This window comes from Bombus flavifrons, chromosome 2, assembly GCF_040668555.2.
Source record: "Bombus flavifrons isolate JBK064 chromosome 2, iyBomFlav1_principal, whole genome shotgun sequence".
Lineage (NCBI taxonomy): Eukaryota > Metazoa > Arthropoda > Insecta > Hymenoptera > Apidae > Bombus > Bombus flavifrons.
The window spans coordinates 10,438,379-10,463,523 of record NC_138443.1 but is presented as its reverse complement, the minus strand read 5'-3'; the positions used below and the strand labels follow the sequence as shown (position 1 = coordinate 10,463,523).

Below are 25,145 nucleotides of genomic sequence, written 5' to 3'. Positions count from 1 at the left end.
AGCAACTTATATTCTCCATATCCACACAGAGGCCATCCATTCATCAAAACTCCGAATATCAGGTCGATCGGCGTTGGTGAGATCCGCGTACACCAGAGAGAGTATCGTTCCCGATGTTGCGTGCACTGTGTGCAGTGGTGCATAACGTGGCCGAGGTTCTCCCAAGTGGGGAGAACGAAAGAGCACGGTACACACGGTGGATGTGGATATTCGTGCCGGACTAGAGGGACTCGGCTGGAAAAGGGATCGGGTTGGCTGGTCTGTGTAAAAGATCGTTCGTGGAGAAGGGATCGTCGTCGGCTGTGGAACACGGTGCAAAGAGGAAGGGATTGCGCGTGAAGGGGAACTCTGGGTCCGTAGAGGGGAGGAGGACACCGAGTAGACAGAGAGAAACGGTGCGACGGTGGGAAAGAGAAACGAGGGTTCTAGAAAGGAAGAGAGAGAAGGAGAGTTGGCGCTCGAGAGAGATGGGAGAAAGGCCTGCTAGGCTCGCCTTCGTTGACTGCCGCACGGCGCGCTAGTTTCGGCTTGCCGCTCCGACGTGACGGACGCTCTTTTCCAGTGGTCGCCGGCTTACACGTGGAGACGGCCTTCTCCGGTGTGTCGTAGTTTTCTTTGTTTTGATCGCGTGTGATACCGGGTGCACGGCCTCGACGTACAGTGAAAATTCGGTGTAATAGTGAAAACAAACGAATTACATGCAGTAATTTCGTTTTTTGACCGCGTGTACGTAACTCGAGTGAGTTCAGTGAGCACAATACGACGCGTTGAAACACGCGTTTGTGAGACTCGGACGGTGCGTTTTATTCGAGTCTGTTCGCCACCAACTACCTCGATTTGGATTACCTGAATCTGAAGCATCGGAACGTGACGAGAACCGTGAGGGAGAGAGCAGCAAGAGCGAAGCTCGACATTCAAAAAGGTGCGTCTCGCATTCATACAAGTGTCTTGAAATGTTCGAACGCAAAAACAGTCAAGGATATACATACCACCTCAACCCACTTGTCGGGGGATCATTTGCAAAAATATTCTGTGTAAAGTGTCTGGATTACGTGATCGGTACTTGATTTCGATGTGCGTAGTTCTAATCGTCGGTGATCTCTAACTGTTTTGGTAGAATGTTTATTTTGAAATGCTCTTGGCGTTCAGTTTATCGATCAAATATTCGATCGCGTATATGCCACAAAATGGCGTCGTCGATCCACCGTACCATAGTCTTATGGCGCGGGAAAGAAAATTAACAATTTTAAAACGTTTTGTAGTAAAACTTCTTTCGGTGCAAAGATTTCGTGAAATTTACGCGTTTCTTATTTCGTGCACTCCGAAACTTGCTACAGAGAAGCCAAGAGTATTGATGGTAGATTTTTCGATAATGAAATCAAGACAACCGATTTTCGTTATGATCAACAGCAGACTCTAGTGACCAATCAAAAACTGTGACGTATGTGTATCCTCGACTGAATATCAAATCGTTAAATTAGAAGAACTCCGATTCATTGAATTTATCCGATATCCTGATCCAGTATCAAATGTAAACATATGTATACGTTTTGTTTGGCGGTGAATTCTTTTTAATCGTAAAATTGACCCGGGGCGTATTTTGTAACAACAAACATTGTTCCATTTTGCGCCGCAGATGGTGTCTGGCGATTCTGGGAATTTTAGATTTAGGGGAACACCTGAACCATTTGTTTGGCTTGACGAACCTTAGCATTGCCATGTTTTTACTAAGGGCATCGAGAATGTGCTCGTCTCGTATACAGTGTCAACAAACTCGGTCGTTCGTTTACTTCGCTCGTTGCTTTGTGCTGCTCGTAAAAGTATTCATAAAAAGAAAGAGAACGTAAAAGAAAGTAAAGTTACATGAAATTTTTAATAATGCTTTTTCTGATATTCGAATAAAAAATGCAAGGGCGTAGATAAAAATATAACATTGACGCAGTCGGAAGAATTTTAAACGAATATGCACAGGATCTCCCGAGGGTTAGAGTGTTATTTTACGATGCTTGTGCTGTTTTATCATCAAGAATGTTATTTTTTCATTCGTGAGCGTCAAAAAGAAAGAGAGAAGTCACGGAGGAAAGAAAGTGATAGATGCGATATTTATTCGCATTAAATTAACGGACGACGAGACCGATCCGTGTTAAGGCTTAACGAATGTGTACCTTTCCATGGACATTGAAATCCTTCGGGGCCACTCTATTATGTCGGAACGAGTTTCTTAGTTTCAAAAACCAGTTCTCGAAAAAAACATTTTTTTTACCGTGTAACGTGTCGTGCAGGCAAGAAACATTCGAATTCGTCAGGCGATGAGCAAACTTTTCTTTCGCCCGGAACGACGGAACCACGACGTTTTAAAGCGGATAGATCGTAGCTGTAAAAGAATGTCTATATTTCATTATCCTTTAAACGCGAATTGTACGCACGTTTAAAAGTCGCCATTCGAGCATATTATCGTAGCTACATAGATCGTACCATTGAATATGTGTGTATTTGAATAAATTGCATTGTTTCGACGTTCAGAGAAAATAATTTTGTTTAAACTTCAAATGGATAAATATATTCTAAAGTCACACGTAGATGGAGAGATATTGCAAAATTTTATTTTTAGGATTGTTTAATAAGCGCAAAATGGTCCAGTGGTTTCAAGTGTTATAAAAAATATACCTAGCAGTTCGTTTTTCAAAAAATTGGCATGGAATCGGAAAAAAGGTTTCCGAAAGTGGTTTTATTAAAAATTATCTGTTTAGTTTTTTGTTTTATGTTTAATTATTTGTTTATTGTTTTAATTATGGAAACGCAATAGTTTAAACGTTGGACCTGAGTAATATTCTTTGATTTGATTTTCCCTGTATCTCATAAATTTATTATTATCAGATATTTTTCGTGCACAATAACATTTTGATTGTTATACACATATTGTTTGTGACTTCAATCAAGTAATTATCATTTTGTTGGCCGAAACAGCTAAATCATATTTTTGAATAATTTAAAAGAACGCATTAAATGTCAATAATAAAAAAATCAATGTTCAATTCTCTGATTTATACGTAATACGGTAGATCATTTGATGTTTCAATTGCTTTATTACACAATTGTCCAATTACTTTCGAGCAATATGTTTCAATAAAGAGCATAATTCTCCGTTTGCAACCAATTCCTGATAAGCTCGGCAAGTTTGTATATTTTAACAGTAACATTGAGCTAGAATAGCAATTTATGTATCTGATCAGGAATTTATGTATCGCTGTTTTTTAAAACTGAATAGACGTGATAACGCGTGCATGCTACTTTACGAACCACTAGAGAATATCATAAAATTCAACACGGGAGAACACTTACACAGCCTATATATAAAAATAGAAACATAATTTTAAAATGCAATATACTGTCAACCTATTCTATTTATTATCAAATAACTTATACTTTTACTTAAATATTACTGTTAATTCAATATTATATATATTAAAATAATATTATTATTTTGAAGTGAAGTATATATATTTTCTTTGTCCTTTTGAAAGTTTCAAAAATATCATTTGTCATAACATCTTTGAACCTAACAAGCTTTCGACTGTATCATGTCCTAATCATCATGTCATAATCACCAACAAAAATGGAATTGTCATGTATTCGTCCTCAGTTGTCTTTATCCGATATTGTTCTTCGTTAACTGACTGATATGTTTGCGTGCAAACAGGCACCACCTAAATTTGTCCAACGATAAGATTCACCGTAGAGAAATCATATAGGAATCGAGGATAGTGGTATATACTTCGAAATCGTATCGTCGGTTATTTCGTCTATTAGTAGGGATCCACGGTACGTTGTTAAAAGCTACGTACGTAGTTTCCACGGGTGCTTTGACCTCTTGTCTTAGTCCGCATGTTAACGAGGCTTCGTTAATTACACCTCGTGGGATTACGACAGGGACAGGTGGCCGACGATTATCCATTATCCGTCCTAGAAACGTTGCTCAAATGGATACAACCAAGCATCGGAGATAACCGCTGATTAATACAGTCCATTCGTGACGACGGAATCGATGTCCAATTGACCTGGTCGGTTTAACAGTCGAATCTATAGAAATGAAAAAGTGGTAGGACAGGTATTTTACGATTCCACTGTTTTATCGTGACATTTCTCGGAGCTGCTTGCCTAGATAAAAATTAACTTCGTCAAATGAAAGAGAAGAGAGAAGGAAAATTGTATCTATAGATCGAATTACAGAGAATTGGAAAATAGGTGAAAACGTTAGTTAGGATTCGTAAAAAACACCGATGCCAATAGGAAAGCGAAGAGAAGGTATCGTAAACTCGACCAAGACAATAAATAAATGGTTGAGTAGAAGCTCGGCTGGTGTATAAAGACGGCAACGATGGGTCGGCTCTAATGCACGGGAACAGCTGGCACGGTCTTAGATTCAGCCTCTCGAGAGTGCTGATCCGAAAGTGACAAAGGCTAATTTTACGAAGGAAACAAGCACGAGTGGTAAATGCTCTGCTCGAATTCGTACTGGCTATTCCATTCTTTTCGTGTCTTAATCGATCGAGATCCTGATTTTTATTGAAGTAATATATATTCTTTCACGACGCGGACAGGGCTATTGATTGTCGCTGTTATCGTCACCTTATTTTTGCTTTGTTCCAGTTCTCTATTGATTCTTTTATACTTTCTTTTATACGTCCTTTGAAATTGATATGTTCTTTTTCAAATGGAGCTACAGCTCAATTGTATTTTCATATGTAAAATTGCTTCCTTTTATGCGTCCTTTGAAGTTGATATGTTCTTTCTCAAACGGAGCTGCAGTTCAATTGTATTTTCGTACGTGGAGTTGCTACGATAAATAATTTCAAATCAGACGTTGTTATAGTTCGTACTACGTTCTCGAACGATCTCGTATCGTGCTTTTAAACGCTTGTAAGAGGCCGGTGCAATCTGAAGTAAACTCGCCTCCACTCGTATCGTAACCAGAGCATGAAAAAGGCGAGGACCAAACAGCGACACGTGCATCGGTGGAAAAAAGATGGATTTTTGAAATGCATGCTCGAAGCATAGAGAAATGTCTGACGCACGAGCAACGTGGTCTAACCTAGCCGCGAGTTCCATGGATTGTTCGACGTTCATTGAATATCCTGTAACGAAGTTTTCGGCTCGATTAAGAACGCCGTCGAGATCGATATTTTACACGCTTTTATGGTTCAACGGCGTCGGTCGCGCAACCTTCCGTTTAATATTCTAACAAACTTCCATTCCTTCGCGCCTTATTTTCGCGTAACTTGGTCAAACACGGATTTTACTTTCGTTGCTGGTTCATTTTTACATCTTACAAATTTAGTTGTTTGATAGTATATGAAGACACTTGGGTTACGATTCTTAATATTTTTAAAGAAACGAAATATAAGAGTGTTGAAATAATTTTGTGAATTTATGCGAGATTATATTTATAGTAGATTGCACGTACAATAAAAACGAATGCCAGATGATAATATATGCATATTTATTTGTTATTCTCCTAATGTTTGCAAGATTTAATCGGTAAACTTTAGTAGGTTAAATATAACATGGTAACATTCAGCGAATACATTTTTTCAGCGAATACCAGTAATTTTACTAGAATTAATTCGATCTATCCGTGAGACAGTATAGTTATTACCATCGAAGTGGTATTGCTATTCAGAGAATTAGAATGCGAAGAATATGACATGCTTAGGATATAACGAAGAGTTAAAAAATTCGCGAGTAATGTTCGAACGTAATACATGGTGTCCTTTTTATACGGGAAGAAATAATAAATACTTGAGCGTTATACGTTTGACCGTAATCGAGGAAACTGCCGGAAATGAAATATTACTTGACGTATTTACCGGCTTTAATAGCATCGCGGAAAACGTGGAAATTCATGGTGTGCGATATAACGATTACGTGCATGGTTTCGCTGGGAGAAAACTGCCACCTTACATTCTCGTTAACATTTATAAACTACGTCACATTAGCAAGAATTTTTCTGGTCTCAGCAATCTCGTATACCCGCCGTTTCTTTGTCTCTTATTTGTTTTTTCTTTTTTTTTTATATCTGCCTGTAACATACAGTAGCTCACGAAAATATTCGAACACATTTATGAATGTATAATCTCATTTATATTTTTCCGAAAAAATGTGACTTCGATAATCATTACGAGAAATTTCGAAGAGATCTCAAAGGTAGACGTGATTCGATTCGAGCCGTCATTGCTTTTCCTTTTTATTTAAACTTATTTACCGCGAAGAATGGAAGACCGTTTCGGTTGAATAGGTGACGTAGCGTTGTGCTCAGTTTTGCAACAGGTATACAAAGTATTCAATAGGAGATACAACCACGGACAATGCGTTTGCTAGGTGTACGCATTTTTCTTCTTCAAAAAAAAATTGATCGAAAATCGGAACGTAAAATGCGTATAGACGTGACTGAAATATGAAATCGTTTTGCTGCCTTTTTCGTAAGAAACTCGTACAAATTGAAGGTACGAGATGGAATATTTTGCATGAAACGTGCATTTCACGAGCTCTTATGTATTATATGCCACCGAGCTATACTTGGAGCTCCTAAAAGATATTGTAACGTGGAAGATAGATTCTTCTCTATAAGATGCACTAGTATTGTTTCTAACTCTTCCTGTTCTTGCCGTCGCCGTTGTGGATGGAATGTTAATGAAGAAAATATATTCTTCATCGATTTTTATATTCATAGCTATTAATTTCTAATATAGCATAGAAATAGTTTGACGTTGAATAAACAGCGTCGGAAGGTTTTTCTTCGATTGAAATGTGACAGGGTATTTCGTCAAGTTTAATTAACTTCGATATACGTAATTCGCGATAATGCCCTGAAGAACGTATCATCCAATAACATGTACTAATTGAACGTCATTCGCTATAATGTATACAAAATTAATGGTATATAATTAAACATGAATTGTGTTAATTAATTTGTCATTCGTAATACGTTAGTTAATTGAGATACATGTTAAACAAATTAACCGTGGTTTCATCCATTCTCACGTTGTTTATTTAATTATGTTCTTTGACTTATTACGACCTGTTTTACATGCGCTTCGATCTATTTAATATAAAGAGGGAAAACTCATTGAGTCACGAAAACTTCCATAAATACTTGATTTAGTAAACGTTTGTCTCGTCTACTTCCCCCTGGATCTAATCTTGTTTCTTACAATTGGTTGCAGAGCTGGTAGATCGTTTTCCATTATTGTTAAAGAGCGTTATTGTTTCGAGATTATACATATACGAACATTACTATTATTCGAGACAGTCGCTGGTATCCGAGAACCGCCAGTTTTTTTCGTTTTTCTCGGTATTTCCGTGCCGGTAGCCGCACGAGTCAGCACGAGATATATCGTACCTTGTAAGACGTGTAGTTAATAAAGTATTATATATAACCCAGCTCTGCAATTTTCTTACCTATGCAACAATTATCAACTAATTCCGCCGCTATTCTCGGAGTCGAGCCACTCCCGGCATGAATATTTCGTAAAAGTACGTTTCAGATAAATGTTGAAGCACTTAAAGTAATCTGGGCTTAGCACGGTATTGCGATTATTAAGCTAAGTCCACGGGATGTGCGACGAAACGATCGCAAATGGGAATGCGCTAGAACTCCTGAGCTGATTAATAACCTGGAAATTACGTAGACCCGTCTCTGTCTCCGCTTCCCATCTTCTATTATCTATCGCTTCCTGCTTCTCTATATTCCTTTCCTTCTTCTTTCTTTCAATTTTCTATCTTCGTCTCGCTCCTTTTTGCTTCTCATTCGTTTCACGTTTTGTTCCTCTTATCGTTCGCAACAAAATCAGATCGTTGAAAATTGGTCTGCGATGAAGGTAAAGCAAGAAGTGCGAATACAGTTCGCTGGATGGACCAATTCAGTCGCAGACGCGAAGACGCCGGTAATCGTGTCGTAAAAAAAAAGATAATAGCTCGACCAGTTTCGCGCCGAGTACGCCTTATTACGAGGCGCTCGTGAGATCGCTCTCCTCGTAATGAACAGAGATGCCGTTTCTTTCACTCAGCCGATGATCGTTGCCACGAGGAATATTTAAAACCCACTGTTCCATAAATAGTTGAATTTTCGGTTACTCAAATACCTTTTATTGTCGTTCGAGCGGTATATGAAGTCCGTATTCTTTCAGCATTTCCTAATTTTTGTAGTCAATTTACGCAGGGATAGCTTAGAATAGGTATGTTATCGACGTGGAAACAGTGCGTTTGAGTTGAAACACGTAATTGCATATTTAATTAAGTGTTGGAAAAAGTGACGTCTGTCAGGTTCTGTTTTTTCCATACCACTTCTTGCGTTTGACTGACAACGTATATCTGTCAGAATGTTTCTCGCTTTAGGTTTTGTACATAAGATAAAATATTCATTGAAATTTGTAAGGAGAATTTGCTTGGCTGAAGGAACCTAGAATCTTCTTTACCTTTTAAATTACTTGTATTTGTAAAATCATTGACATTTTCTGTCGTCTAAAAGAAAGAATCAGTTTCAAACATTAATGCATTAAAATCTTACTAAATTATCCTAAATGAACAAACTATCTACACCATAACATTGTATAAGTAGATGATTCAGATACCTTGATACCACATTTCCTTTTCGCAGTTCACACCAAATATCCTACGTCGTATAAACGTCTTCCTTAGTTGTTCCTACAGTTCCCTCGGCTTTGCGTTTAAACCGACACAAATCGCTTAGATCACTATCCCGACCATCAAGGCACGATATATAACACCAACTGAGACGGCCGTTACCCATATAAAAGAAGCTGTGAAGCAAGTGCTTTACGATTCATTCTCTTGTGTCTGATTCGTCGTGTCGCAGACGTCTGCCACGCGAAGCCGTGTTGCCAAAGTCGAGGGAATCGGCGACAGAGTCGTTGACCGCCACTCCGAGGAAGCCTACGCGTATTCTGCACGCATAGCTGACCCTATATAACCCACGTAACCTCGTTCCTCGCAACGAACGAGGAAACGAATGAATGAACCGAGGCAGTCACCCGTTCACCTAGCGTACACGAACGACTTAACACGGTGGCGTCTAGTTTCTACTCGGCGCGACAGGAAATCGTTGCTTTAAATTAGAAACAATAACCATGTCTCGTTATAGAGAAACAGAGAGAGAGAGAGAGAGAGAAAGAAAGAGAAAGAGACACGTAGCTGGCTCTGGCGCTTTGTTATACAGTTATCTACAGTCGTGGAAAGTGCGGCCGGATTATAGAGTGCACAGCTACAGCCACGGTAATAAGCTCCTCCTCTAATTCGGTACATGCCGCTGGAGTAGGTATGCGCCATGATACGAATGTCGCTAATCTTCGCCGCTACCTTCGCCCGTTTTTATACCAGTGGAACGCCTTACGTAAACGATCCGCATCTCGAAACCGTCTTCTGTGTTTCTTGGTTAAACGAGCGCCGCTCGACAGACCGGTCAGCTTTTTTCGTTGCCACCGTTTTTTGTCACGCTTTCGAGACGCGTACATGTTTCTCTATGTAGCTACCTACCGGACCGAAGCAGCTTACGATCGTTTACGATTCATTTTACGACCAGCGTTTTGCGAGTAAATCACGGAACGATGATGTACATACTTAGTACGCGAGGTATCTGGATAGTGTGTTTCGTTATATGTATGTACACGTAGTTGGGTGATGATTGCTGGAGCGAAGGGGAAAGAATTTGTCGGTAGGTTGGACGACTCAATTCGTCGTTGGTTGAGCTAAGCTGTTGGGCTTAGGGATCTTCCCCCATTTTGTCTCTATTATCGCAGGTCGAAAGCGGCGGGTGATGCCATGAGCGTGTTGGCGAATACAATGGATTCTTCGGAGAATCGTTGGGTTTATATAAACTTGTAGTAGCATGTAGGAGATATGTGATTGTTTTTTTGTTGTGGACGGTATCGGTACATGGGTCGGAGGATGTAATTGAGGGAGAGATGGAATAAGCGTCCTTTGTAGGGAATTTATGGTGCTTTTTATGATCTCTTTTCGCATTTATGGATGCATTGCTATGTTATACTTTTATCGTCCAAGTTTTTACACGCTCGAACAAATTCTATATCGAATAACAAAATAGAGTAGCATTTTTATGAGGAATATTGTATTTTCATTTATAAACGATTTCTCCTGGTAAAATTTTAGATAGTACCACCCTCCGTTTATATGAATTTCATTTGTTTGTACGAGCTTATACGTATAGTGCCGAATTAAATGGACGAAAAATCGTAAATAGAATATGTGGCCCCCTATTATATATCACAAACTACTTGTCGTCCGATAAGTTCATATAGATGGAGTTTACTGTACGCACTTTTCATAAAAAAGATTTTAATAGTGATCAAATTAGTTTCTACTTATCAATACAGATTCGATTTCGATTCATCAATACAATCCAATAATTCCTAATCTTCGCAACAGAAGAATCTTCACGCGCGCTTTCGGACGATGATTCCTGACACGACGATCTTAAGAAATCGACAATGGACGACCACAGGGGAAATCTACTTTATTGGTTTCTTTCAGACGCTCACCTCGTCATGCCCGCTTTTGTTTGTTGAGTCGGCTTGCGAATTTTATCGTCGGTCATAAAGCGCCGGTATAAAAGCAAAGGATACGAGAGTAACGATACGAGGGAACGAAAGAGCTGAGCTACCTTGCTTCTCTGGCACGCACACGCGTGTGCGTTCTTCTTACTTACACGCGAGGTACTCGCCGGATACGCCGGCCTAGTACCGTCAGACTCGCCGGCATTGTTCCCTACTAGTCGAGTTACGTGTTCCGCGAAGAAGTTTCGCGTTATTTCTATAATACACGCGATACGGCGTCCCGTGTATGGAAGCACGACTCGCGCGATACCATTTCGCGTGCTCTTTACGCCAGCTTACACGCACGAAGCCGACCGAGAGACACCGTGAATTCTACGTCAAATCTCGGTTTCGTGCGTGATGAAACTTCGTTACAATTTAATTGCATAATCGTGAAATTTAACGGCACTTTTTTCGGACTAATAATGGAACCGATTTTATCTTGGATGAATTTTAGGCAAATCGTTCGGTAGTTATGCAGTTTTAACTTTTTTGGTGTGTTATACAGGATGTAATAAAAATAAGCGAGGAATTGTATATGATTGTGTATTAATGAAATTATAGTGATTATGGAAATTGATGCAGTTTTTGGAAAGATTAAGCGGAGATGGTTTTACCTCTGATGGGTTCTAGATGAATCGCTGTATGATATTGGTGATTTATTTTAGAGAAAGTTTTTTGTAGAGGATGAAAAAGTAAGGAAATAACTTTGTATAAATAGATGTTCTATAGGTACGACTTGTTTTTGTGTTACGGAAATTTATTGAATTTTATTAATTCTCGAGTGATATACGAATGGAATAATTTTTCATATTTGTTTTAGAAATAAAGAACTATGAAAGTGCTACGTAAATTTATCTGAGAGGTTCTCTGTAACTCGATAACAAGGTGAAACAGAACACACGTCCGTGCAAATCTTTTTTATCATCTTTGAGTTTAGAGAGCGATTCTTATCTCATATTCATAGCATAGTTAGATTCGATACAGAAAATTGAACAACCGTATTGAATTAATAGACGTTGACTCAGATTCAATCTACAAGAGGAAACAGATTATAAAGCAAGCACTAGGATCGTGAATATAGCAGTGGCTGGAAACTACCAGTCATCGTTTCGATTATTTTAAATTCATTGCGTATCGTTCGTAGCCTGTAATAGAGTATTAGTCATTAGTCTGTACAGTATGCAGAGCAGGTTTCAAATGTTCATGGAAAAAAATGCATTTATATCCAGATACGTACTGTGGAGGTCATACGGTTTAGATAGCTGGATCGTTTTTTCTAATTCGCCACACTAGTAAACCACAACTTGCACACATACACGTACAACTTTACTTTTATTATTCCGTATACACCTCTCAAGCGTTAACATATGTTTAAACATGCATTTTACAACTTCGCACCATTACAGACGCAACCATACGATCGACGTACGAACGTGCATAGCCATACAGTTGCATTTTATTGCACACGTTCCTCGAAGCAGTATCTTGATATTACATTGTCAATAACCATTCCCTGAAATAGCATTCTGTGTATTCTTCGATGCTCGTTGTCATTTTTCACCAGCCAGGTATTGACTATTTTTTGTATTCCTTTTTTTTCCCTTAGATTTATCAAAGATAATGAGTCTCTGTTTCAACGCTTTCTCTCCTTCGTTTGCTATCCTGCTTTTCGTTCTTTCTTCCAACGTCTCTCTCGTTTTCCATCGCGACGTTGCCTGTTTGATCTTCAGGTTTTCTTATCAGGCATCGCGACGTCTCCACTCGAAAGTTCATCAATATCGACCTAAGATGCTGCCCACTCCACGCTTTGCTTGTCCCATTACCGCTTCTACTTCTGAAACAATTTCTTTGATAATCTTTACACGGATCCGTCGATCTCTTCCGCTGACGAAGACGCTCCGCCGGCATTGGTAATTGGTTCGAGGGGAAAGGACTATTCACGATCGGCTCGCAGCGCCAATTATTCATGTTCGTGTTGCTGTCCGATTATGATTAATGATTCACGGACATTCCTATCCTTCGATTATGCGCTTGTCCCCTGTCCTTCCGCCGGCTCCAAAGCCAATTTCATTGTTTCACATAAAATGATATCGACGATATCGCTTCTTGTATCGATAATACAAAGTTTCGGAGTCTAAAGAAGAGAAAATTTCACCTAGGATCACGAACGTCTATGCGTTTGAAGAATGATTTTTAGATTATTATTTAACTTAGGTACAATCTGACTTGTTAGAGGTATTGAAATTCGATGATTAATGAAATGCAAAATAAAAGACAGTCATTGTCGATTGTAAGGACAATATTTAAATGCAAATTGCTCGCTTATGGGAGTGTATCCGGAATCGTGAGTATCTCTCTTACTTGAAATATTACACAATTTCTACGATGAGATACCTGACGATGATAATATCAATGTGACTTGTCCCAAATAGAGTTTGGGTAGCCGAAATCACAGTAATTTCTGTTACCGATCATATGTCAGTGTCACACGCTTTCGAAATCGTAGTCCACGAACGGAATGCCCGATGCTATTCAAAACTTGATACTCATATACATGTTTCTAACTGTTAATTCAATTTTCAATCGAAGCAGGAGCAGATAGCCATCGAGTCGTTTTTTGTTAAAGCCAGATTTAAAAGGGAATTGCCTCTTTTAAAACAGTATATATATCAATGTTTCTCGCTATTGAGGATTTAAATAGGTATCAACAAGACTAAAAGGACGAAAGAGAAAGGAATTAAACAAACTCCGAACGAATTTCATTTGTCTAATAGTATACAACATAAGTTATAGTCATACAACAAAAGTTTGTTGATTCTCTCCATTACTTGCAACTTTTCCTTCGTACATTGGTTCGTATCTAGATAAACGAATTCCATTGTCGTTTCTTTAATTTTACGTATCCAATTTTGTTAGAAATAGAAAAATCAAAGCTTTAATCAGTTACCTATTGTTAATGAAAACATACCGTGTTTAGAATCCGCGTTTGTGACATCTTGTATAACGTGTTAAAAATTCGAGCCAGTTTTGCCGAAAATAAATCAAGTTGAAGGTTTACTCGACCACTGATTACATAGAGTTTCGTTCCAATAAACGAAGTTTCACTGTTAATTTAGTAAAACGGTACTACAGTATCGAGCAAGTTCTTTTTTGGCCGTAATCTATAAAGGAAGCATATCTCATTGCCAAGGTTCCGCTAATATACACATTCATCGATACGATATAATAGCGTTGCTCCGTAGAGGCTCATGGAGGCCGGTAAGTCGTGACAACGACAACGTGGAATCCGGCGAGTTGACCGTTCGCTTGTTCCGACTGCAATCTAGCGTCATTACCGACATCACAGAGAGCTCGTTAGTCTCATTTATATTCACGTTGTTGGAGTACAACTTATGTTGCGAAGGAGACGAGGAAGTTGGCCTGGACTCTCCTGCGCTATCGTTGTTGCGCCGAGAGTAGACTATGTTGCTTTTGTTGCTCTAGAGCGAGCAGCTGACAAAGTGCTGGCCGGTTCCGGCCTTCCGTATGTTCTTCACGTTCCGTATAAACTTTCCAACCGGGTGGTAATGCTGCTTTTAACGAAACAACCACGTTCTCATGACCCGTTGTCGTTGGCGTCGTCCCGTTCGTCGAGATTGTTTCGGAAACGTCTTAATTGTACGAGAGCTGTATTACTCCACCGTCTACCACTTGCGCTCTCTTGAAATTCAATTTAAGACACAAGTTACAGACAGACCCTACTGAGGAATCCCGTTTCACTTCCGCCTATCGATACTCCGATTATACCGCTTCTCAGATAAAATTGGCTAGCTAAGACTAATCGTTTTTATTTGATTTTGAAGTTACACATGTATTTTCTAATTTTTTCAAACTGTCGAAGCTGTTAAAATATTTCTCGTCTTATTTTTAAAGAACCTATCTTTGGACCAAACAAATTATTTTCATTTTCAACAATGTGATATCAGAATTTTCAAGTTTATCAGGAAACCGACAAAAAATTATTTATGTTTTCCTCCCATGATTTTTATTTTCGACTCGCCAATCGCCTTTATTATTGCTCATCTTTCAATTTTATTCGCTTGGAATCTCGTCGCTCGACCTCTTGCTACATTCCAGCTCACCGTGTTTTTTTTGTAAACTTCAGATACGAGTATATACCGACATTTTTGCGTTCAACCCTGTTCCAATCGCGACACAGATCACGACAAAGCTGCACCCGATGGTACACACGCACTTTGATTATATCACGCGATTATACACGCGTCCCAATCGCTCTCTTCGTTCTTGTCCGCCTGGATTTCCCCGGGGCCTGATGCGACTGTAATTAGTAGAACGTGCCTGGATAGCGATTTCAGCGAACACTTCGGCGAGCTAACGCGCAAACACGGTGAAATTAGTGAGCCTACAAAATTTTCGGACCGTTTTCCCCAGATTATTCGGCTCGATGGCGTTTACACGTGCTTAAATTAGATGATATTTTAACCCCTTGGTGACAACGTCAGGGTGATGGAAACCCCACCGTGCCGCTGTTAAGGCATGCACGAGCGACTGGGCTGTTGTGCTTAGGTTAAGCTTATATTTGCGTCATTATGTTTGGGCAGATTGTTTGGAAACTGTTAACTTTGGATCCTTTTATATATAACATATTATACAAGGTACAAAGTAAGTTTTCCTATGTTTCTTTCAACCTGCCTTATTATATAGAATACTCGTAATCTAATATCTCGTTTGGAATCACACTATATATACTTACACGAACTAAGTTCACAAAGAACAAGGAGCACGTTAATAACAAGATACATCGCAGTACAAGAGTTTGCAGAAAAATTAACATTTAATTTGCACCTTCAAAGGAAAATTCCAGAATTGGCGAAAGCTCTTTCCCTATTTTGTTGAGTGCAAACATTTATTTTAGCACACCGTTTTAAAACCAGAAATCGCAAGTTAACCATCGGCGAACTTTCGTCCTCTATTGTGCGTATTAACTCCAAAACTTCTCCTCTAACAAGAAATAATATGTACGTACTACGTACGTACGTATTCTAAAACTAGCTACAGAATTACCTCAGAACTAATTCGCGTGAACTTACAACGAACCAAATCGAATGAACAGTCACATTTAGAAAATTCTCACTCCTAACACCAATAACCCTGACAAACGAAAAATACGAAATAACATAAGGAATAGGTAGGCGGTCATGAGAATATTAACGGCGAGTGTATTTCTGCTTGAAGATAAACGCCAACTGATTCTCCATGTAGTCTTGTTACCGCGTGATTTCGTGGCGCTATCGTGTAAGCAATTTAATCGTTGCGAGAGTCCGGTGGCGGAGGTGCATGCTTGCTTCTCGTGTAAGCGATACAAGACACAATTAAGCGGTACGGGTGAATCCCGTTTGTTTCGCTAAGATTCAGCGTTACGACGCAGTTCGTCAACACCCGAGTCACGAAAATCCCCTTGTAACCATCGCGAGTTATAGAGCTACCCCTGAAACGAGGGCGGCCTTCGCGCGTTCCTTTATTGTTCCCGAATGTGCCGGACCTCGCACTGTTTATCATCGTGTGCACCCTTTTCGAAACGATGTACGTATCTTGTTAAGGGAGGCCGACCCCGGGGATGATGATTCACTCGTGCATCACCATCCCTTCGAGAAGGGCGGGTGGGGGAGACTACGTTTAGGAATATGCATGGTAGTAAGCCTCGCCCTTGGATACAAAACGAAAGGAAATTGCCATTGCCGCGAAACTTCCCCTCGGTACCCTTCTTCATTCGGCTCGTGCCTGATCTTCTCTTGACCCTCCGCTTTTTGTTTCGCTTATACTGGTCCCTTCTCTCGTGAAGGCTCAGGATATTAAGTCACATGGGGAGCTTGGGTGGCCGAATCATTCGTTTGCTTGTGAATTGATAGCTAGTGAGTTGGGGTGCTGTTACGTTTAGATTATCGTACTGCGGAATTAATAAAATAAATTTTTGTTGGTTTGAGGATGATTTTATTTTGAAATTTATTTATTTATTATTTTTCGCACGCAATATCAATCCAATGTTAGAAGGTCTAGAAAATCGAAAATCAAATTAATCAACTCCATTTTCTATTAATTTCTTAATTTCATTATATTAGGTTAAGTAAAAAGTTCTGAGCGTTTTTCGCTAGATGTCTTTAGTGAGCCATATCTCACGATGTGCACATCGCATCGAGTCATAGTATACACCGATTTCAAGGTGATATTACGCATCAAAAAGGTTCTTTGTCAGTTTTGTGTTCGGTGAAGCCAGTTGTGTGTTACAGCGTTCGAAAATGGAGATAAAAAAAGAGAAAATTCGATACATTCTTCAGTACCACTACGACCAAGGTGAAAAGGCGGAGCAGGCGGCCAAAAAAATTTGTGCTGTTTATGGACCCAGTACAGTATCGAATGCAACAGCAAAGCGGTGGTTCCAACGATTCCGTTCTGGTAATATGGACGTCGAAGATGAGGCACGCTCTGGTAGGCCAATCGTCGAAAATGTGGATAAAATCATGGAAATCGTCGAGTCGGACCGGCATGTGAGCACTTATTCCATTGCCCAGGAACTGAAGATTAGCCAGAAAACCGTTTGGAACCATTTGCATAAGGCTGGTCTCAAGAAGAAGCTCGACGTATGGGTGCCACATGAATTGACGCAAAAGAACCTTTTGGACCGAATTGATGCCTGCGATTCTTTGTTGAGACGTAACGAAATCGACCCATTTTTGAAGCGGATGGTGACTGGCGATGAAAAATGGGTCACATACGAGAACAACAGCCGAAAAAGATCGTGGTCCAATCGCGGTGGGCCGGCCCAAACGATCGCCAAGCGTGGATTAACGGCCAAGAAGGTTTTATTGTGTGTTTGGTGGGATTGGAAGGGAATCATCCATTATGAGCTGCTCCCATCGGGGCAAACACTTAATTCGGACCTCTATTGTCAACAACTGACCAGACTGAAGCAGGCGATCGACCAGAAGCGGCCAGAATTGGCCAATAGGAAAGGTGTTGTGTTCCATCAAGACAACGCCAGGCCGCACACATCTTTAACGACGCGTCAGAAGCTCCGAGAGCTTGGCTGGGAGGTTCTATCGCATCCGCCGTACAGTCCAGACCTGGCACCAAGCGATTATCACCTTTTTAAGTTTTTGCAAAATTTTCTTGATGGTACAAAACTGGCCTCAAGAGAGGCTTGTGAAAATGAGCTGGTCAAGTTTTTTACCAATAGGGACGAGGACTTCTTCAACCGCGGAATTATGAAATTGCCTTCAAAATGGACAAAAGTAATCGAACAAAACGGCGCATATTTAATCTAAATCGAATAATCTTGACTATGTTAATTTCATCGTCGAAATAAAGCGAAAAAGCGCTCAGAACTTTTTACTTCACCTAATATAAATACAGGATTGATATTCAATTTTCAAAAGACAAATGACTTGGTTTCATAGGTTCGTTCATCACAAGAGATAGCATAAATTATGGTAGATTCTAAAATAAATTTACAAAATGGTGTCTGAACGTCATCATCTATGGACTCCATCAGTGCTGCTTCTGAATGGCTCTCATAATTGCATTCCGACTCATATTTGAAATAAATAATTCTTCAATCCGGCGCACTGCAAGACAGCATGAGACGTGGCGTATGCTGCAATGTGAATGGCACATGGTTTCCGCTTTATATACATCACGATTGTAAACGGCCTTTGCACCCTTTCCTTTCCTTACATTTTTCTCTTACATTTCTCTCTTTCTCTCGTATTCTACACGCACTGCATCGCGTTGCGCTGAACTGCGTTGTCCGGCTTTGTTTGTCGTTGCGACAAAAGCGTTTTGTTCAAGCCAAGCGCAAGCCCCAGCGTCAACATTATTATAAAATGCCGCACGCATTCCTTCCTCCTTTTTCGCCGCTTTCCGAGAGACGACAGATGCGTCTGAGAGAAATAAAGCCAACAATTCGTGATTCGCGATGAAGATTTACGTAGCGACCGCTGTTTTCAATCTGATGAAACCATTAGTAAACGGAATAGGAGGGGCAGTCCAGAATCAGGTTTAATTCGACTTAATCAGACTCTGAGTTCGTTCGAGGTTCTTTGGAGAATTAGAGTTGGAGTTGGATATTGATTTTTGAATGCTTGAGAATGGAGAGTTGAAGGGGTGAAACGCGCCTCGAAGGGGTTGAGATGACTGCTGAGATCTAATGTTGTATTTTTCGAAAGTTAAGCTCAGCGTATTATAGTCGATTACTGTAGAGACAAATTAAAAAATTTACAATATTAAAATATGTAATTTTAAGTTTAAAGTAAAAGAGCTGAATATAGTAAGAATAACTGAAATACGATATCTTTACGAATACAATATTATTTTTGTGCATCGGATAATGTTTCGTATCAAAGATATTATCAAACGAATGAATAATAATTTATATATTAAGATACCTACCAGTAACTGTGTTTAGGAGCTACTTCATTGTAAAAGATCAAATATTTCATAAGTCATTTATGCTCTGTTTAAACAGTCGCGTAAAGATTTAACGTTTCGATCCGATATTCATTGTTCACAGTTATATTGAACTTAATGCATTTTCCTATTTCACGTTATCTTATATATAAATCGGAGCTAAAGAAACTGATGGAGATTCGATGGAAAGCGAATATTATTAGAAACACCATTTCGAATTCTTAGTACTCATTAACATAGTGGACCTATAAAACGGTGTGCAGTGACACTTTCCGTGACACGTGCGCTCGTAAACATACATACGTTACTCAAATACAGTATATCAAAGTAACTAAAATTAGTACCATTCTTTCTTCACGATAATATGTATTCAAGAGGAAGAGGTATCCTCGGCAATATCTGAGACTGTATGTCGGACAGAATTGGCTGGATGCCAGCCAAGAGCCCGGAAATGTGGTCAAATTAATTGATATCGACGTGCCAGAATTGCGCGAAGATAGCGCCATTGCTTCCGATCACATCGTGTAATGCTTTCAACTCCGCTCCTTTGCATAAGGACAGCTTATTTGCTACCGAATAATCGCAGTTCGTATCTTTTTCGATTTAATGGCAATGTTCGACGAATAATCGATTCAGAGTGTCGAATAACTTCTATTAGCGATGGAAAGAGAGAATGAACGATTCTAGTCGTTAAAAATCGCTATGAAGTACGTTCGTATTCCTCCGAAATCTTTTTATAATATCCTGATGTTATCACAGTTTATATCTGGGATCCGTCGATCCACGATGAGTTTACGATGTGCATTGAGAGACGCCACACGATAAATATGACGTACGCGATTCTTATCGTCGATTACTCGTGTTCTGTCTCTCTCTTTCTCTCTTTTATTGGATATTGTATACATTACGAGGTATGGTTCATTAAGCAAACGCAAGCTGCGTTTCTACGAAGCGATATGATACTCGTATCAAGACCGTCTTGTCTGTTGCAGTATAAGTACTATCGGTCGCTGATTTATTGTGACGCCAAGCAATAAAAATGAAATCGTAATCGTGACCGTGTTAGTCAGCGATCACGATAATGGCCGTTATTTTGTCTCTTCTCGTTTATGATATCTGTTGCATCCACGACGTAATTAAATAGCGCGTAGCCAGCTCGGTTTCACATTCCGCTACTTTGCCGAGCAGCGTTCAACGTTATGTCATAAATCAACTCCTCTAACCACCTAACCACTCGACTAGTTGTCAACGCATGATCTCCATATTTGAAATTTCGCCAACTAATCAGGCGATAGATTGCTAAATTAGCAATTGTGCGTGTCTTTCTTCGTCGTCGTTTTCAGTCAAAAAATGCAAACGTGAACAAAAAGCAAGGAAAAAAGAAGGATTACCTCGATCATAAATTACATATTAAATACATATTATACGCATTGTTTATTTCTTTTTACTTTACCATCTGTTTTATGCGAAGTCAGTGTTTCGAAATGAACGATATTTTACGAGACACGTTAATGCTTCACTGACTATCGTCAGCCGTAATACAATCAATCAAATGTAATCACAATTGAAACCGACGTTGCCACTATAACCAATGTCGTAACACGCACCTAGGTATCGGGAAATCATTGTAAGTTGCCTTACGACCTTAATCTCGAATATGCTATTTGATTTGTTGAAACAGTAAACTATTAGCACGCAAAATACGTGATATAATACTATAATATGTTATAATACTAACATATAGGCGAAGGTGACAATATTAATGTTAAACACGAATATTATCACTCTAACTAATTAGACAAATATTCTCAAAGACATAAATTCTAACATAGGTAGCGTGTTAATTTTAGTTACACTACATGCTTTGCCTGGAGTACCAATAATTCTTCTCGCCCATGACATCCAACGATATCGTAGCCATGAAAAAAAGACTTAAAATATAATTAAGACGGAGCACTTGGATCTCGTGTAGATCTTAACTAGCTTTCTCGAGGGTGAGCGTGCAATTTCCAGCGACGAATGGCATGACTTTGATTCTTGAGGGCTGAAACTCTGGCGCATCGATTGTTTCTTTGCAGCGGGCGTTTATCATCGGTTGGTCGTTGACATCAAACTCTTCGTGCTCGGAACACGCCTATTCGCCGGTGACTCGCAACTTTTGCAAGATCCCACCCACAGATGCTGCTTGCCTTACCCTTCCTTTCGTGAGTGGTAATCCGAAAACTTCTGACGATTTGATAAAGCCACGGGCTGCCTTAGATTGCACCGTGAGAGCAACGTGGAAAAAGTAAGAGAAGTAATCGTTTTGCGAGATTTACTGTAGCACTTAGGAAGTTGTTTCGTGTGTACGAACGCGTTCGTCGGTGGCTAAAGACGAAACCGCCGTACCGCCCCTCAACTTTTACCGGCGCTCGTGTTCCGAATTTCTCAGATTTTGTCGCGTCAGAGCCTCGAGTGAACTTTTGATAAGGGGAATACTACTCGGCATTAGTGTTATCGCGTTACGAGGAGAGACAGACTTCTCGGCGAATTCAAGCGTGTGCCAATCCCTCGGGAGAGTAACGAGGTTGATCGTATCGATCGTGCGCGATGCTCCAGATATCGTTATTTCGGTGGTTACCTGGCGTGTGGCGAGAAGTGACGTTATTCTCGTATAACCTCCGACTTACGAATGATTCGGACAAATTTTCTTGGCTCTATTGTGTTCTCCTGCGGTGCGAAGATCGTTGGCAAAAATCTGAGTAGTGTCGACCAGACGCTGTTGCATTGGTTAAATTATGTACATATTTTGCATTCGATTCTTAGGATATTATTTGAAAAATAATTGTATGTAGGATGATCTCGATTTTCCAACGGCGTTGCCAGAGAGTTAATTATGCAATGCAGGCAATTCAAACGAAGCGATACAACAAAGTGATAGAAGGATATATAATTTACGATCGACATTGCGTCAGAATCCACGAATCTATTTTTAATTATAAGTCCCGTTTCACAATTTCAGTACCTAACATAATTAAATTTTTCAATAGAAGCGTAATCGCAGAGTTGGTTATTCTCGATCGGCGTAACGAATTTTAAAAAGTAATCTTCCCTTCGCGAACTTTTTATATGAATTTTAATCACCCTTTTAACGTAACGATCTCACGTTATCAATTTGTTTCAAGATAAAGTTAAATAAAAATATGGCTCTTTAATGGAATGATCTCGTAGAAATAAACGTAGTCGCGAATGAAACAAAGAAAAAAAGAAAAGGTACGTGAAATGTACCGGTGTCACGCACGAGACCTCGCACGATCTCCAAAGGTGATAGCATAAATTCTTTCGAACCGGATCCGCTCGCTAAATACCTTGAATCGAATTAATTAAGTATCACCACTGGCGGTGATAATTTTGCTTAACCGTGGGATCAAACGGCTGTTGTGCATTAACGATCCCTTCGGTGGTCTGCCGTTTTATAGAAAATTCAGCTATTTGTGGCGGATGTACCGGCGTATTTACAGAAGGAAATGCGTGCCGTGCCAATTGAATAGCGATTAATATTAAACGTCCGACCGCAACATGACCTGTGAATTCGGCAAAGCAGCGCTCTGCTATCGAAACGGTATCTCTCTCACCCTCTTTCCCTTTCCCCGCTTTCTCTTCATTTTCCATCTCTCTTTCGCTTGTTGTGGTGCGCGCACTACGGTTCGCTGATTTGCTATTTGCGAATTTACGCAATTTTGGTTTTAAATTAGACCATTCGACACGTACCGCTGCATACGATATAATTAACAAATATTTATCTAAGAAATTATCGCGCGCACACTTTTGCATAATGCGCGTCAATGTTTTATTTATCATTCTCGTAAAATATGCAGTTCTAATAAACGTGTTTGCCTAAGAGGACCATCGATATGTAAATATCGTGTGTGATAATCTGAACGTGATATTTATAAACACGATTAATAATATCTTTAGTAATATTGGTCTTCGACAAAGTTCTATTCACAATCGTGAAATCTATTTTCTGATCTCTATAAACTATCAGATTGCCACTTTCTAGTCAAATATAATATGGTCAAATATATATAACGTAATAATATTGTTTTGTATGTAGCGGCACATGAGTCAATGGAGGATTTGAATCAGAAGAGACTCATATTATTGTGCCTTGGAATATCAACGTTGTTTTGGTTTGCTAGGTTCAAAGGTAAATGAACTCTGGACAAAATATTATTGCTGTTATTTGTAATCATCAACCGGAGTTACTTTTTTTAATAACACCGGTCAATACAAATAGACGAACGTGTACTCTAGGACAGATAGTATAACGAGCGATTATAGCGAGTCATACAGTCGAATAGCAAGCGTATAGTTGAACAGTAGCATTGAGCGAGCGACGATTACGACCGGCATACAATATCTCTAAACTTGTGAAATAAAGTGATTTTAATATATACTGACTATTACGATTTTATCACTCGTCTCTTTAATAAACTAACCAACACGTATAATAATTTACCTCATGTACGAATTAAAATTATCATTATCAGATCGTAGAATCTTAGTTACCATTTCAGCTAGTTAGCAATTCAGTGACGAAATCCGACCACAACGGGCGGAGAATGTGGTCCAATGGTACTTTGACCAACTCTCTTTAAACATGATTTCGCAAAGCAGAATCAGCGAACGAGCGCTATATTAAAAAATTCTTCGTGGACAGTGCCAAACACGAGCGTGCGCTCGTAACCAGGACTTAGGCGGAATGTAGGGGAGCAAACATTAAGAGAACAAAGTGTACTCTAGGAAATACGTTTCCGCGAGAAGTCGTTCGAAACGAAAACGCACGTAGTAACCTTAGGAATTGTGTTGCAGTGTAACTGTTTTTAAAGGAAGAGAACGCGGAAATATCGTGTGTAGTTTTGGTCCGTACTATTCTACTGGGAATTTTTGGTACAATGTGAATAATACACTACATGGATGTGAAAGTAAGATGTTTTCGTAGAAATGGTATTTTACTAATCCTTTTTCTGGTTTCATATTTTTTTTCATATTAATATAATTTCTCCAAAATTCGAATCGTATCGTTAATCCATCGGAAAATAAACGCAGATTTAATTATGCGTGTGGCTTATAAAAAGTTCAATGATTTGAAATCTCCAATTATGTGCCTTGTAAAAATATAAATCTTAATAAAGGTATCTTACTTTCTTAGCAATTTATTTATACCAAATGTAAATCGATAGTAGTATTATAAAACTTCAATGAGGCGTAAGGTACCTACGCGATATTTATTAAAAAATGATGCTTTCAAAATAGTATATTCTATCTAGTAAGTATATCTATTTGCGTCTTGCTAATAAGGTCGTCCGGTCGTTCGACATCGTCTCACATACTCGCCGGGGAAATTAGTGGAGTACAGTCTCGGAAAAAACACCGGTGGAATGGCGACGGAGTATTGTTAGCTGGCCAGACACCGATTTAATGTTTGGTTGAACTACCACGGCCTCATTAAACCTCGGCCTCGTACGTATTTTCCGTCTCCGAGATAAGGAAGTAGGAAAAGGAGACGGAAAAACGTTTCTTGCAAGAGCGCGCCATTGCGTACTTTCGTTCTTCGGGTACAGGAAACAGGGATAGTAATCATGCTCGTTGTTTTCACTGATCTCTCTTCTCCTTTAACGACGAAAAGCACTCGATGCTGTTTCAGAAGATATTCATCGTAAGGTGTTCCTCTCGTCCCCTTTAATAATAGTTTCTGTTGTTAGGAGTAAATAAAAGTCTCGTTCTACTTTAGCGAAGAATCTCCGTAATCGCAAGAAAATTAATGTCGCTTAAGTAGATAAGATTTGCGACAGAACGGAATTTCTTCCGGTATCTCAGTCTTTGCTTCTTCCGCACGTAATTAAAGCCATCTGAACGTTGAATATACTTGAAACGTAGTTCCTGTTCTCTCCTTTCGCTTATTTGACGGAGAATTACCGAAATTCGCGTAAATACGAATAAATACTTAAGATTCCTTTCTTACGCTGAACAATTTTTACTCGTCTTGCGTTCCCTCGTCGTAAATAC

General features: G+C 39.5%; 1 protein-coding gene across 8 annotated transcripts in view; it reads left to right on the top strand.

Moving 5' to 3' along the window:
* The first annotated feature begins 539 nt into the window (after nt 1-539).
* Nucleotides 540-25,145, top strand: part of kug (FAT atypical cadherin kugelei) — a 501,386-nt gene continuing 476,780 nt past the window's right edge. For all 8 annotated transcript variants that reach the window (XM_069132177.1, XM_069132176.1, XM_069132174.1 and 5 more), the window contains exon 1: nt 540-922. The gene's annotated coding sequence lies outside the window, so the exon portion shown is untranslated. The remainder of the gene's footprint in view (nt 923-25,145) is intronic.